Genomic DNA, 16,078 nt, shown 5'->3' on the forward strand with positions numbered 1-16,078 from the left:
GGTGCTGCGGATCCCATTCAAACTGAGACCACATAGGGAGTTATCTTAACTCTTTACCCTTCTCTGTTCTTATTTTTGTTAAGCATTGGGGACAATGCTTATTTTTATTTAGGGGGTGGTCTATTTTGATTGATTGACATTGACATGTGGCCTGTAATAACTCTCATACTATTTTTCCTTTATCTTTATTTTCTCTTTGGTATGTATATATTCTCCCATTCGTTTGATGTATATATTCAGTCTCCCTTATGTATATATTCATTTTACTTCGGTTTGTATATTCATTAATCTTGCTTTCCATAGTTTATTTCATAGCTTCTTTACTTTGTCTTTCTTAGTAGTATAACTTCTTATTTAGTAGTTTTTTTTATTTGTTAGCTTCTTTTTATGTTTGAGTGATCAATAAGCCTTTGTTTTCTTAATGCCACATTTTTTTCCAAAGGTGGATTTTGTATAAACCGGGTGGCTCTTAACAATGATGGATGGCGTGACAACCTTCTTAAGGGATTGAGTCTGTTTTCTTTTATGTTTAGGGGAATATAGTAGTAATGAATAAGATGGTCTCAAGCATGCTTCACTTGGTACCAACAGATTTACCTCCAACCTTATGGTTAAAAACAAAGTTGTTGGCATAAAATAGCTCTAGTTGTGACCTTTTGACTCTTGTGTTGACTTAAACAGTCATCGAGTGGTTCAGCCGAGCCATTTGTGATTCTCAATCTTAACTAGGGTTATTGTGCGCCCTTGACTCTGGTCTCTTAAGCAATCCAGCAGCGTGAAAGGGGAGGTATTGAATTGCAAGTCCAAGTTCCCGTGCTAATAATCTAGAACTTGCCCTGAATGTTTTTCTAGGTGAAATTCTAAGTGTAGCTTGGCTTGAGAAATGATTGCAGGCTCTCCTGGATCCGATTTGAAGTTTGAAATCTTCCATAGACTACCAATGTGATATCCCTAGTCAACTCATTTGAGCCTAAGCATTCTTTCTTTCAATAACCACGTTACAAGCCTTTATCCGTTTTGTAATGACCCTCTCTTGGCACCCAATCTTTCCTTAGCATTATTGAGAAAAAATTGGCAAAACCATAAGTTTGGGGGAGAGACGAGGAGTTTGAAAGTGAAAAAAGGTACAAATAAGAGAAAGAAAGGAAGAAAAGGGAAGGCAAAGAAAAGAAAAGAAAGAAAGAAAGAAAGAATAAAAAGAAAAATGCCAAAAAGAAAGTGAATAAGGTAGAAAGTTGAAGGGATTCAAAGAAAACAATGATAAAGGGCATGGAGTAAATAGAAAAGGAGAAAAATGAATGTCATGACAGAGAAAGAGTGACGTTACGTCTCTTTAGTTCCCCCCGAGGAAAAAGGAATTGACTCAAAGAGTCGACAAAGTATGAGCCAAAGAGAAAATGGAGTGCTTAAGGAAAGATGAAACCATTCTATTCCAACAAGTCCAACCTTAGTCCAAAAGCCTTCATTACATCCTGCAAAAGCCCTACATGATTTCAAGTTGAGTGAACTTACATTAGTGGTAATTTACATAAGGGGCAAGCTTATGGTACTTAGAGCCGGACTTGTGGCATTCTTTTGAGAGAGATGAGTGAGCTTTTCACAATCCTTGCATCGAGTGTGACATTCTAAAGTGAGATATGCTAATGAAGAGTAGAGGAGGAGGAGATTGGGATCCAAAATGACCTACATGAAAGAGCGAGCTTCCTTGATGAATAAAGTCAACTCTTGATGCTCTAGTGTCACACTAGAACTATTGTACTCAAAATGTCAAATCATTGCATTGTTGATAATTCATACATGTTGTGGGTAATTGTTGGTCCCAATTGATGTGTGATTGATTCCCCTTAGGCCAGCTGAAATATTCCTTTTTCTAGTGGAGGTGGGCATTGCCTTAATTTCTTGAGGACAAGCAAAAGCTTAAGTTTGGGGGAGTTGATAAGTAGGGATTTTGACCGCTAATTTGCTCTCTTTTACTTGTGTTTTAGCTAAAAATGCTTAAAGGTATTCCCAGAAACTAATAAAATGTGCTTTCATGCAAGAATATTGGGAGACGAGCCAAAGAAGTAAAAATCAACTCAAAAAGGAGTCAAAATTGGATAAAGACCAAAACAAGGCAAAAATGCTTATAATGCGGACCGCACAATACTGTATGCGGCCGCAAACAATGAAGAAGCCCTATCAGATTAGCTTTAGAGTATGCGGACCGCATAATTTTGGTGCAGCAGCAGAAGAGAGATTCAGAGAGTTAGAATTTTGGGCAAGCTGAAGAAATGCGGACGCACCATTATTGTGCGGTTGCAGGATGCCAAGTGCGGTCGCACTCACTATTATGCGGCCCGCAAATGACCAGAATCAGAGAGCCTTGATTGAAGCTGTGCTAACCGCACTATTATTATGTGGCCGCGGGATTCAAAGGTGCGGCCGCATTCATAATTATGTGGTCCGCAGAAGAAGGTCCAAGTCCCAGCCCAAGTCAAGTGTGCGGCCGCACTCAGAAATGTGCGGACCACACAATTAGATGAAGTACGGCCGCATCCCACTTTTATGCGACCGCAGAAAGGACAATTGACCAGTCAAGCTCAGAGTGTGGAGCGCACTCAGAATTATGCGGCCGCACAACCTCCGCAGGGGCATTTTTGTTAGATATTTTCAGTTTAGTATAAATAGAACTTTTTTGTCATTTTTAGTGTAAGTTTTGTTTTGGGAGAGCACCTGAGCCGTTTTCCTTAACTGTTTTGAGTAATATTGTACTAGATTAGCTTCTAAACATTAGATTTCCTTTCCCTAATCAATTATTATGCATTCTATCTTAATATTTTTTTGTATTTCTTCATTTTTCATGAGTAGCTAAATTTCTAGCTAGGGTTGTGGCCCAACACTAGTGTGGGTACTTAATGGGTGTTTGATTTAGCACTTTTTTATGATTGGGTTAGTGATATTTAGCCTAGTTCTTGCTTGAATTCAAGAATTAATGGTTGCAAACATTGATTCATGCCTAATTGACTTAGTCTCAACTTGAGAAAGAGATACTAAGTCTAGAAAAACTTGGCTAACAAGAAATTGGGGTGAACTCAAGAAATTGATAGCCCCAATTAAAGGGTTAAATCTAGAGATAGTAAGACCCGACTTGAGCATTTATCACTTTATTTGTGCAATACCCATTTGGACTTGAGAAAGCCAAATTGGGCAAAATCACTCAAACTACCGAGAGGTATAGAGTGGGTAATTGCGTGTGATTGCTATATTACAACCCCGACCAATCAAACTTGTCCTAGATTTTACAACACATTAGGTAACCACCTAGGTGGAAGTCACAACCCTAGATCTTTTATCATTTGAAAAACAACCAAAACCAAAAATATTGTCTTCTAGTTTTATAATTGCAATCAATAGTTTAAAGTAGAAGTATAAACAACAAACAAGAATGTGGAAGTGTAATCTAAGGCATATCATACAATTACATAAAGCATATACCTAATCCCAATTCTAACTCCCTAAGGATTCGACCCCGATTTACGATGGGTTTTATAATTGGTTCGACCGCCTCATTACCTATATTTGTGGTGTGAGTTTGGGCGACATCAGAGCTGCATTCATGGATTAGGTCGTACGAGCTCGGCAGCATATGTACACGACTATATGGATCGGGCCGAACGACCTCAGCATAATTCATGCGTGAAATCATTAAGAGTCCGAATACCTACGAGATTACCCTCTTAATTAAACTTGGAAATTGCATAATACTTTCTTTATGACATGAGATCAGATATGTAATTGAGGGTTCCTATTTGTTGAAATAGCATATGGCCCTTGGGGACATTTTAACTGATAATTTTTGTCAACGAATTTTGTTATCTACTGTTCCTTATTCTATTAATTATGTTGTATTTCATGCCTATTTATGATTCCTGCATTTTATTTATTGGACTACTAGTAAGTGTCGATGTCGACCCCTCGTCACTACTTCTCTGGGATAAGGCCAGATACTTATTGGGTACGCGTTGATTTACGTACTCATGCTATACTTCTGCACTAAATGTGCAGTATCTGACATGTTCATTCGATGGTCATCTTGGCGCGTAGGCGCAGCTATTGAGGAGACTTTATGGTGAGTTGCTCTTTATGCTACGCACTGCAGCCCTCAGAGTCTCCATCTTATTTATTTACTATACCCTATCCATTTTATATTCCAGACAGATGTTGTATTATGATTGCACTCTTTAGCAGATGCTCATGCACTTGTGACACCGGGTTTTGGGATATCCTAGTGGTTGTTTATGGTTTGATTCGATATTGTCATCTTTTACTTTATATCTTACTAATGTTTTAAGTATTCATGATCTTTAAATGCATTGAATTCTTGACTTAATAAAACTTATGATTTCAAAAATAATAAAATGAATAATTAAGTTGGTAAATCGTCGTTGGCTTGCCTAACGGTGACGTTAGGCCATCACGACCTATAGTGGGTTTTGGGTCATGACAACTTGGCATCAGAGCTTTAGGTTCACTTGGGTATCACGAGTCATGAACGAGTCTAGTAGAGTCTTGTGAATAGGTACAGATACGTCTGTACTTATTTTCGAGAGGCTACAGAGCTGTTAGGAGCACTTCCCTTCTTGATTCCTCATCGTGCGGTTTGGTTCCATTGAAGCTTATGCCTTTATTTCCTTCCTACTCATTCTTATACGATGTTTAGTGCTCACTATCAATTGGGCATCAAGTAGTTGTAGTGGTACTGCAGATGTGGCGCAGGATATTTCTCCCTGCGAATTCGAACAAGCTATTATCGTCATCTTGTGGAAGGGTGCCCTGTCGTTTCAGCCCAGTGCTAGTGTTGCCTATGATTTTGAGGCTATGTACAGTGTATTATGATGTTCATGCGTTATTATCACGCAGTGTTGGTGTGAATGGTAAAGCGCTTATCTATGTGTCGCAGCAGTGAATGACTCGAAAGAAGGATAGCTTGGTTCATGGTTTAGAAGTTCGGCATTTAAGTCCGGCGGAGGAAAGGCAATTGGACTATGGATGTTCAGGCCTTGGTTGACGGAGTAGTGAGACTTGATATTTTCGAACGTGGTGGAATTCTCATTGCGGTGTGGTGTTATCGTCCTTGTTGGAATGCATTAAGGCTCATCGACATTATCGTCTCCTTTGAATTGCCTCCGGGGCAGGGTGTTGTGGAATGTTGCCTAAGTAGTGGTTAGCAGAGATGGCGATGTATGGCAGCTTTAAGTAGGAACAATATTTCTAGCGTTGATGGATCTAGAGAGATGATTTCGAGGAGGCTTAGAATTGGTAGCAATTTATTAGTTTGGGTGCTACAGAGATGGATTATGATTGGAGGCAATATTTGGGCAGCAAAGGGTGAGAAATGACATGGTGGGAGTTGTCTCGCGGAGGTTGAATTGCTAGAGGTCGAGTAGTTAGTTTCGAAAGGTGGTTAACTCGGAGTGGGAATGTTAGCGTATCGCATGGATTTCGTGGTATGAGGCCACATGCTTCCAGAAAGCTTAGCGCGATTATGGGCATGGCGAACAAGGAACTAAGTCTGTATAATTCGTTTAAGATGGTGGCTTCATGCTTCGGAAGTTTGAATATGATGGAAAGAGTTTCTTGTGATGTAATATGACTTCAAGTTTTGGATGTGTCACTGGACCTTTGTTTGATGTTAATACAAATGGATGGGCATTTTCGACTGGTGGGTGAGCGCGGGCTCGGGAGGATTAATTGATTTCGTGATGGCTGTAATCAGGGAAATATCGTTGGAAGATGTAAATATAGGGTTACACATGTGGGCTATCTCCTGTGAAGTGTTAGTAGTTGTGTGATTTCTAGTAAAGGTCCTCTGAAGAACTTTATTTTCTATCCAACATGAAGTATGTAGTACGATGTGAGATGGGATTGCTTTAATAAGATGGTGTAGCAATCAGGAGGTCGAGTGTGTGTTTGGATGTGATAATTTGAGTTATGTTATGCAAGTTTAACAAGATATTACGAGGAAATTGGTGGAGTGACGGTGCAAAATCATGGTAACCGAGAAGGAGGAGTCATTGTGAATTATGGATTTATGAAATTGTGGAAAATTGTGGCATGAAGCTAAGTGGGGGAGCCCACCGTCTACGATTGGGTCACGTGGTTGTGTTCCTTGGTAGTATCGGGTTATCGGTACATTGGTAGATTGGTTATGACTAAGGAAAGAAAACATCAAGGGTAATTCGGGCAAAAGATGTGATGATTGTGTGCTACATTTCGCCTTATCGATTCCTGTACAGATTTTTGGATGACTTAAAGTTTATGCTTCTTGTAGATGTGATGTACAAGGAAAAGAATTCGTTCGATTGTTTCTTTGGAAGTGTTCATGTTATAGCAGAGCACTAGTGTTTGGTTATACATTCGGGACCAGGTCAGAGTGGGTGACTCTCAACAATGGTTCTAGTGGATTCACAAAATTAAAGTGCAGTGTCCAAGGATTTTGGGTTCGTTATGTGGCTGAAGACTAGGATTTTACAGCAGAGTGTTAAGAATACTTGGGGAATTTCAATGTTATGATAGGGTCTACGATGTGGTGTTATAGAAACAGCTTCGGATTCGTAGATGGTCTTCCAGAAGGGGTGTATCAATTGGAGATACTATGGAGTGCATGAGGAGGGTATGTGATGGCTTATGGATATTGAGACGATGTGGTCTCGTGATTTGGGTCTTTCAGGATGTGTGTTGTTTGAGGTATGTTATGTGTTTGAATAGGACTATTATCCCAAGGGAAAGTCAAGAGTAAATTGGAAGAAGTTGAGCCAGTTAGTAATGGTTTGAATCAACATGGTTGTGGAAATGATCAGTTTCTTCGACGTCTTAAGTTATACAGGTGATTCGTGGCTGTACATGCGGGCTTGACAGTCACTGTAATTTAATTTATTTGGGAAGTATTTGATTCTGACGGCCCTGTTATGTGTAAATGGATCCCAGAAGAGTTGTGGCAGTTTAGACTACGACTTGAGGTTTGTATTTTCTGCGGTTGTGGGAATTCAGTTGCATGTTGTGATTGTTCTTCTGAAATAAGTTGGGTGAAATGGGTTCTAGCCAAAAAAGTGTTTATTCTACTTATGGTTCAGGGGTCATGATGAAATTTTTGTACTCTCGCGTAGCGGCATGATAGGTGCAAAGAGCATATAGAAATTGGAAGTTGAGGATCAATGTTACAGTTCAGTTTTGATAAGAATGTCTCGAGCTCGGAGGAGTGGGGGAAAGGATTCAGAAGTTCAGAGTAAGCTAGCTTTATCTTAATGTTACCTAAGAACGGTGTTTTGTGGAAAAGGCATTGTGCATTGGTTTGTAGATTCTTAATTGGCATTACAGAAATAGCATAGTCGATGGCCATTGATGTTCGGATTTCACTACCTGCTATGGAAGGTTGTGGCAGTATATCCCGTGGGGAGTAAGTGTGATGTGTTAGTCATTTGATTGTTAGAGATTGACTTCAGGTATGGGGATTCTGGTACTGTCACCAACGGGAGAGGTTATGACCGAGAGGCGCTCTATTCCTTTGGTTCTGGACTATGGAAGTTTGTTCTGGATTGGATGGATGCTCGTATGTGTCATGGAAGGGGTCATTGTGGATCATTGAAAGATTATTGGCTCAGCATGGGATGATCAGAATTGGCTTGAGGTCCGTTGGTAGATCTAATGTGAACATATGCGCTACATTAGATCGGATATGACCGTCAGGCATAACATTGCTTATGGATGATTCTTTGGGCATAGTGGATGATATTCCTAGCATCGTCTATTTCAGGTGCTACTCTTTTATGTCATATGTGTTGTGAGGCGGCTTGATTATTCGCACGTGTGTGGTGATCCGGCATAGCTTGTGGTATTATATGAGCGAGATAGCTTTCGAGTTGTCAGTCATTTGATGCACCTTAGTCGAGCTTAGATTTTGTAGCACATGGAATTATCCGTCTCCCCAGGGTTGTGTTTATGAACTTGGCATGCCTGTGGTCGATATTCGGGCATTTTGTGGGTAGGAGCAGTTTGGCTCAGTAGATACTTCCTTATTGATGGCTGTGTATGTATTGGGTGGCATGCCGCAGGGGTGTCATGTTTGGATCTAATTGCACGCCGCAACGGCATCATGTGTGGATCGGGTTGCACGCCGCAACAGTGAGATGTTGAGTATGGTTCCTTATACATATTTTGTGTGTCTTATTTCTCATCTCTGAGATAGGTTCATAACATTTGTTCGTCCATTTTATTCGCTACGCGGGCTGGTTAGTTCCTTGCCAGAGTTCGTTCTTCCTTATGGGTCATATTCGAGTTGTAGCTTGTTGGCAAATTGATGGCGTCATATGCGATTTTAGACGGTATTTGAGGTGTCTTATTGCCTGAGCAACTTGTACTGGGTGAGACGAAGTTATTGGACCTGATGTTAGTGAGATCGGGTTCATATAAGGTATATTAAGGAGAAAATGTCACTATTCAGTTCAGAATGAGGTAATGGTTTTTGTCAAGCAAAGATATTCCATGATTTATTGATTTGGCAGTTGGTTATGAGCTTCTACGGATCACTTTCATCGTTTCAATATCGCAAGGGTTGGATCAGGGCATATGCACGTTATGAGGTATATGACGGGCATCGGGTTAGTGAATTTGCAGCTTTTACGGTTGGGAGATGTTATTATGGGCATACAAATTATGCGGTGCATTGCGTGGTTTTTGCATGGGTGTATGATCATATTTGGTACAGTGGGTTGAGATTGATACGGCGTTCGTATGTTAAGGCTTGTTTGATAAAGTAAAAAAGGAAGGATCTTCCGCCTGGCTCGAGCTAATGTGCTCGCGTAGGTTGTGGTGGCATGGGTAGGTGCACGAGGTGCAACTACGGAATGGTTCTTGGCACGTTCGAGGACGAATGTATGTTTAAGTGGGACAGAACAGTTCGACGCTTATTATGGGAAGTTGGCATTTTGAAAGTTAAAAAATTTTCTAAGTTTGAGTTGAAGCGGATTTTGGTGTTATCGATATCCGTTTGGGGTTCCGAGCCTTAGAATAGGTTCGTATTATGATTTGTGACTTATACATAAAGTTTGGCGTCATTCTGGGATGTTTAGATATGGTTCAGATGCGTTCATCGAAGTTTGAGTGTTTGAAAGTTGAAAGAAGGATTTTGGTCGTTGATTTGTGATTTCTATGTTATTCGTAGCATTTCAAGCCTTTGGATAAGTTTGTATAAGGTATTGGGAATGGTTTACGTGATTGGACGGGGTCCCGAAGGCCTCAGGTATGATTCAAAGTGGTTTCGCATCATTTTTCCTTGTTTTGCAACTGTTGGTGCTGGTGTCTGATTTTGTTCTTCATGAACGCGAAGGGTCTCATGCGTTCGCGAAGAAGGATTTTTGGGCTACTGGGATTTGCTCATCGCGAACGCGACACAAGGGTCACGAATGCGAAGAAGGAAATGGAGCTAGGACCTGATAGGCATTAAGCCTTTACGAACGCAGCACGTGGCCCGCAAAAGCGAAGCGCAGGGGTCAAAAGGTTTAGCGAACGCGACGTGGAGGTCGCGAATGCGTAGAGTAATTTTTGGGAAGCAGTAATTTGGCCTTCGCGATCGCGAAGAGGAAAGGTCTGGGCAGTGAGCTTTTGTTTTAGGATTTAGCCCATTTCTCTCACATTTGTATTTGATTGGGCGATTTTTGGAGCTCTTGGAGGGGAGGATTTCATCATCTATTATAAGTTTTGGATCGTTTGGCTTTGAATTGAAGAGTTAGAGATTGGAATTTTGGAGCGAGGTAAGTCTCCTGTCTAACTTTGTAAGGGTGAAACTATCCCATAGCTGTTTAATTTTTTAATTGCTACTAATTGTGGGTGCTACGTATGCACAAAGTGATGAGAGTCCGTATGTAGCTAAAATTTATGTTATGTACGGGTAGACGTACGCCTTATTTATGCTATTACTTGCACTATTTGAACTCAATTTTCTAGTTTGAATTGCTTGAATTAATAAGTAAGAATTTGGTTAAAGATTATGTTAAATCGAGCTTCGTTATCTAGAGATTTGGTGGACTGTTAATCATTGATGAGAATTTATATTCTTTTATGGGCTTACCTTGAAACTGTTAATATATAATTCGCAAATCCGAAGAGTTTCCCTATTCCCGTGGACCGGACCGAATGCCTCGGCGATATTTATATATATTATGGGATGCATCCATGGATCGGACCGTATGACCTTGACAGTGTATGTACACGACTATATAGATCGGGCCAAACAACCTCGGCATAATTCGTGCGTGAAATCATTAAGAGTCCGAATACCTACGAGATTACCCTCTTAATTAAACTTGAAAATTGCGTAATACTTTCTTTATGACATGAGATAGAATATGTAATTGAGGGTTCCTATTTGTTGAAATAGCATGTGGCCCTTGGGGACATTTTAACTGATAATTGTTGTCAACAAATTTTGTTATCTATTGTTCCTTATTCTTTTGATCTTGTTGCATTTCATGCCTATTTATGATTCCTGCATTTTATTTATTGGTCTACTAGTAAGTGTTGATGTCGGCCCCTCGTCACCACTTCTCTGAGGTTAGGCCAGATACTTACTGGGTACGCGTTGATTTACGTACTCATTCTACATTTCTGTACTAAATGTGAAGGATCTGACAGGTTCATTCGATGGTCATCTTGGCGCGTAGGCGCAACTACTGAGGAGACTTTATGGTGAACTGCTCTTTATGCTACGCACCGTAGCCCTCAGAGTCTCCATCTTATTTATTTACCGTTACCCTATCTATTTCATATTCCAGACAAATGTTATATTATTATTATTGCACTCTTTAGCAGATGTTCATGCACTTGTGACACCGGATTTTGGGATGTCCTAGTGGTTGTTTATAGTTCGATTCGATATTGTCATCTTTTACTTTATATCTTACTAATGTTTTAAGTATTCATGATCTTTAAATGCATTGAATTCTTTACTTAATAAAATTTATGATTTGAAAAATAATAAAATGAATAATTAAGTTGGTAAACAACCGTTTGCTTTGCCTAACTGTGACATTGGGTGCCATTACGATCTATAGTGGGTTTTGGGTCGTGATACTGACGGGCCCAACTTAATCTGGAAAATCTCAGCCTACTACCAGCCCGGAACCCTAGCCCACTAACCAGCCCGCCCCACTAACTAGACGAGCTATTTATTTTTTTATGTCCAGCCCGATCCAGCCCGTCCGATAAACACTTCTACTAAGGACTAGTGAGGTAACAAAGAGAGATTTGGAGATTTAGCCCAAATCCCCATGAGTCACGTCTTTGGGGGAAAATATACTAAAAGGATAAAACGACATCATCTTGTTTTGTTTAAATTTTTTTTTTAAAAAGTCTTAACTGAAAAGGATAAAACTGTACTCAGCAGAAATTCAACTCGCGACCTTTCCTAAATCTAAATCCTCTTGACCACTGAGCCAAGCTTTTGGTTTGTGTCAAGGGAATTCAACATATTGTATATATACATAAAAATAATTACCCATATATAAACTATGCAATTTTTCGATGAAAGGGGTTCGGGTTAACACATCTGAACCTCCTCCGCCTCCCTAAATTTGTCCCGGGTTATATGACAAGCTAAAGTTAAAGCAATGATAAGGGAAACTGTTAATACAAAAATGAGTTGATAATTGTAATTTTTTCATTTTAAGTTGATTCAAATACAAATTAAATTATATCTTAATTCAATTTAAGTTCTAAATTAGTTACATAAGAACCATTTTTACTGGCCATAAATTATTTATTGAAATACAGATAAAAAATTAATAGTTTGATTGAAGTTTCTAAGTAAAAGAACATACTTAAGTAGGCAAAATAAATTTCATTAAAAAAATTAACTTGTGATTTTAGTGTAATAAGTTAAAAGTTAAATAGATGTTATTTTTGATTAAAGATAACTAGACATTCATAAATGATAAACAATAAAACTTTCAGTGACAGAAAAAAATCGAACAAAGTTTTAGTTTTAACTGGTGGTCGCAAAATAGATAAAAGAAAACAGTTATCCACCCATATTATCCATTAAAATATAGGTTGGATAATGAACTATTTAAAAACGGTTCAAATATGGATAAGAACTATATTATTCACTTAGAAAATGGATAACCAATGGATAACTAATGAGTTTAACTTTTACATTTGTAAAACCTCAAATTGGGGGTTCATCAAGTTTGGGAGACTAGGAATTCTCTTAAAAATGATCATATTCAAGAGGCCATGAATAAATATGGTTATCCATATTATCCGCTGGTTAACCCGTTTTTTATCCGTATTAAATATGGGTCAGTTCAGATAATCTATCCTTTTTTGTATTACCCATTTTCGACCTGTCCCATATCAGACCGATCCGTCTGTTTGCCATCCCTAATTTTAACCAATGGAATAGAAGAATGAAACATTTAAATTATATATGTACCAATAATAGCACAAGAAAAGAAAAACAAAGGAGGGCAGAGTAAGAGTTTTGGACTATTGGAGGATATTTTGGAGATTGTAGAAAATATAAGAAATAAAAGAGTAGTTTATTTGGTCACACTAAAATAGCTTTTAAGCCAGGCACTTAACTTAAAAGTTATTTTTAAGTTTGTGAAACACATAAACGAGCCAAAATATATTTTTAAGTCGATTTGACCAATTTTTAAGGCAATCCAAATACATTCCTAATCAAAGGAGCAAACTTTGTTTATATCATAATTATCTTTTTGGCAACTATAGATTAAATAGGCCCTTTAAAAAATTGAACAGAGACATTAAAAATCTATAAGATAAGCAAAGGAGAGCTCTGAAGCACAAATCATTCAATTATTTAAATTCAGCTCGAGAACAAAGTTTTATTTAAAATTCATCATGTTTAACTCCAAATAATGTATCCCTGGTATTGAATTTAAAATAACAATCGTGGTGATTGTAACTTTAGGCCACTAATTATATCGAGACGCTCACTAGCATGTCTAGTGACAATTCACGAATGTGACATAATTAAGATAATTATTTTTGAGTTGGGCTCATCATATATTGTCACGATCCAAAACCACTATCCTATCGTGATGGTGCCTAACTCACTTGCTAGGCAAGCCAAGTATAACAATAGCGATTCAAGATAATAAATTATAAAATAATACAAGTCTAATGCCAAATATCATAAATAAAGACTGCACTGATACAATAAATCCCTCAGAACTGGTAATACAGAGTCATGAGCTCTACAGTAGGAATACAAGTCTGATAATGTAAAAATATTGTCTGAACGATAATAACGGTAATTGAAATGGAAAGAGACGTCAATGGTGGCGGACGGAGTGCAGCTCTACCTTATCTCTCGTTGACTTAACATCAATCCAGAAAAGCTCTCAAGTGGGTCCCACATCTAGATCTGCATAATTAAGTGTAGAGTATAGTATGAGTACAATTGACCTCACGTACTCTGTAAGTATCATGACTAACCTCGGGGAGATAGTCGCAAGAATCATCAATAATACTTACCATGATAACTCTTTCATCATATCCGAGTAAAGAGGGGCAGATGTTGATACCCAAGTTTGCCCTCATATTTTTATAAATATCCTATATACTTTTAAAATATCATTTTTTGTATTATTATCTAATTTACAGGGGTCATATGGGTATTTTCTATAATTTTAAAACTTTAAAATTAATTTTCTTGCATTTAAATTACTTGAATATGTATTAATTATCCTTTTAAATTATTTTGTGATGACATAATCATCGAAATTTATTATTCAAATCCACATATATGTTTCATAATAGTTTACTTTACTTTTATATAATTATATTTGTATTTTAAAGCTATTTTACATAATTTTGTAATAATAGCCTATATTCTATACATAATTATATTTATTATATTATTTATACTAAAATAGCATTTTTATATTATTATAATGTTAGGCTATTATTTTCAAGCATTTTACTGCATGAATAATATTTTTATTATTTATTAGTCATTTTTTATAATTTATTTTTTAATAAATTTCGTGTATTTAAATTGTAGCCCAATTTTGAGCTAGTTTCGGACCAAATCAAGGCCCAAAACAACTGACCCATCTCCATTAAACCCTTCAGTAGCCCAAACCAAACAACCCCTTTATTTAATTCGGTCACAACCCGTTTAAACAACCCACCCCACTTTTTCTTCTACCTTAGCCGTTGATCTCAGAGATCAACGGCCCACAAACCCCCACTCATCCTTAATTAACCAAACCCAAACCCTAAATACCCATTCCCCCATCTCCGCCGCCCCTAAATCCTCTCTATACTCTCTTCTTCTCTGAGAAACCCTAGTCGACGCTGCTTAATTCCTCTCTGATTCCAACCTAGAGATAGAATCTGCCTATGATACACTTACCTTATTAATCTTCTCTCATCATTCGTCGCCCGTTTATGGTATTACTTAGGTACTTGCCTAAGTTTGGCAAGTATCACTTCCGAGATCGGACTGGAATGGCTCGAATCTTTGATTTTGGGCTTATTCAGTCTATGTACGCTCAACAGAGAACGATTTGCACTTTTGGATTGATTTTCAGACGAATGAACCTAACTAGGTTTTGAGACTCTCCATCTCCTTTACTGATTTTGATTTGCACGTGATATTTTCTTTCCTTATTCGCACTCAATTGATTGTTTTCCATGTTTGATCTTTCAATTTCTGCTACTATATAAACCATTCCCCAAATCCCCTAAGACAGACCTTAAGCACTATATTCTTACTCTCACTAAGTCCTATACTATTCTGAAATTCGAGCTCTTGGCCGGCTGGAAGCCAAGGCCACCGGAATTTAATTATTCAACCTCTCTCAGTGCTAGCACTGCCCGGTGTTCACCTGAAACCCTTGGGAACTCTGACGTACTGAGGATTTTGGAGGTTTCTGCTGTTCTTTTCGTGTTACTGATAAGCAAGTTGTTGGCTCTTAATCTCTACCTTACTAGCTCATTATTTCTGCAAACTGATTGTCACGACCCAAAATCCACCTAGTCGCGATGGCACCTAACCCAACCCGTCAGGTAAGCCAATTAACAACTAGCCAATTCAATTAATATTTAACTCACTCTAATACACTCAACAAGGACTAGTAGTACAAATCATGAGCTTCTAAGATTAGAATTTACAAAGTTGGTATGAAATAAATACATCATCCGTTCGAAGCGTACATAAACATATTTTTATAAATCTATGGCTACCATGAACAAGAGGCAGCTACAACCAGAACATAGGTACGTCTTCAAATCCAGCTCCCGTCGATCACAGCAACATCAACATCCAATATCTGCACGCAAGGTGCAGAAGTGTAGTATGAGTACAACCGACCCCATGTACTCAATAAGTAACAAACCTAACCTTAGGTTGAAAGTAGTGACGAGCTAGAACACAAGTCGGGGTCCAACACCAATAGCCAACAACATTTCATAACAACATAATGGAAGTAATAAAAGAAGTAGCTCAGAGATAAAATACTCAGCTCGTTCACAGATCCAGAAAAATAGGTCTGCTTTTCAAGTATATCAGCGAAAACCCAAATCATTTACCGAAATCACCAAAATATGAGTACGTTTTATAAAACTGTAATTTTTCCCAAAAACTTTTCAACAACAGATAGGATATTTCATTTTCAAATGGCATGAGAAAAATACATCTCTATGCCTACATGTCCATAAGTATGTAAAGTCATAAATGACGCAATATCGTACAGCATGAGGAAAAATACATCTCTATGCATGTATGTCAAGTGTGCATGTCAATGCGATGCAACTCAGTAATAAAATCATATGCATACTCTCAGAGTTTCATTTCACTCAGTCCTCCCAGTCACTCAGTCCTCACAGTTACTAAATCCTCCCAATCGCTCGGCCCTCGCACTCAGTAGGTACCTGCACTCACTAGGGGTGTGTACAGACTCCAGAGGGGCTCCTTCAGCCCAAGCGTTATAATCTGCAAGGACAACTGATGTACTATAGTATCAATATCTGAATCCACACGGACAACTCACGTGCTATAATAAGCCAATTTGGC

This window comes from Nicotiana tabacum, chromosome 17, assembly GCF_000715075.1.
Source record: "Nicotiana tabacum cultivar K326 chromosome 17, ASM71507v2, whole genome shotgun sequence".
Lineage (NCBI taxonomy): Eukaryota > Viridiplantae > Streptophyta > Magnoliopsida > Solanales > Solanaceae > Nicotiana > Nicotiana tabacum.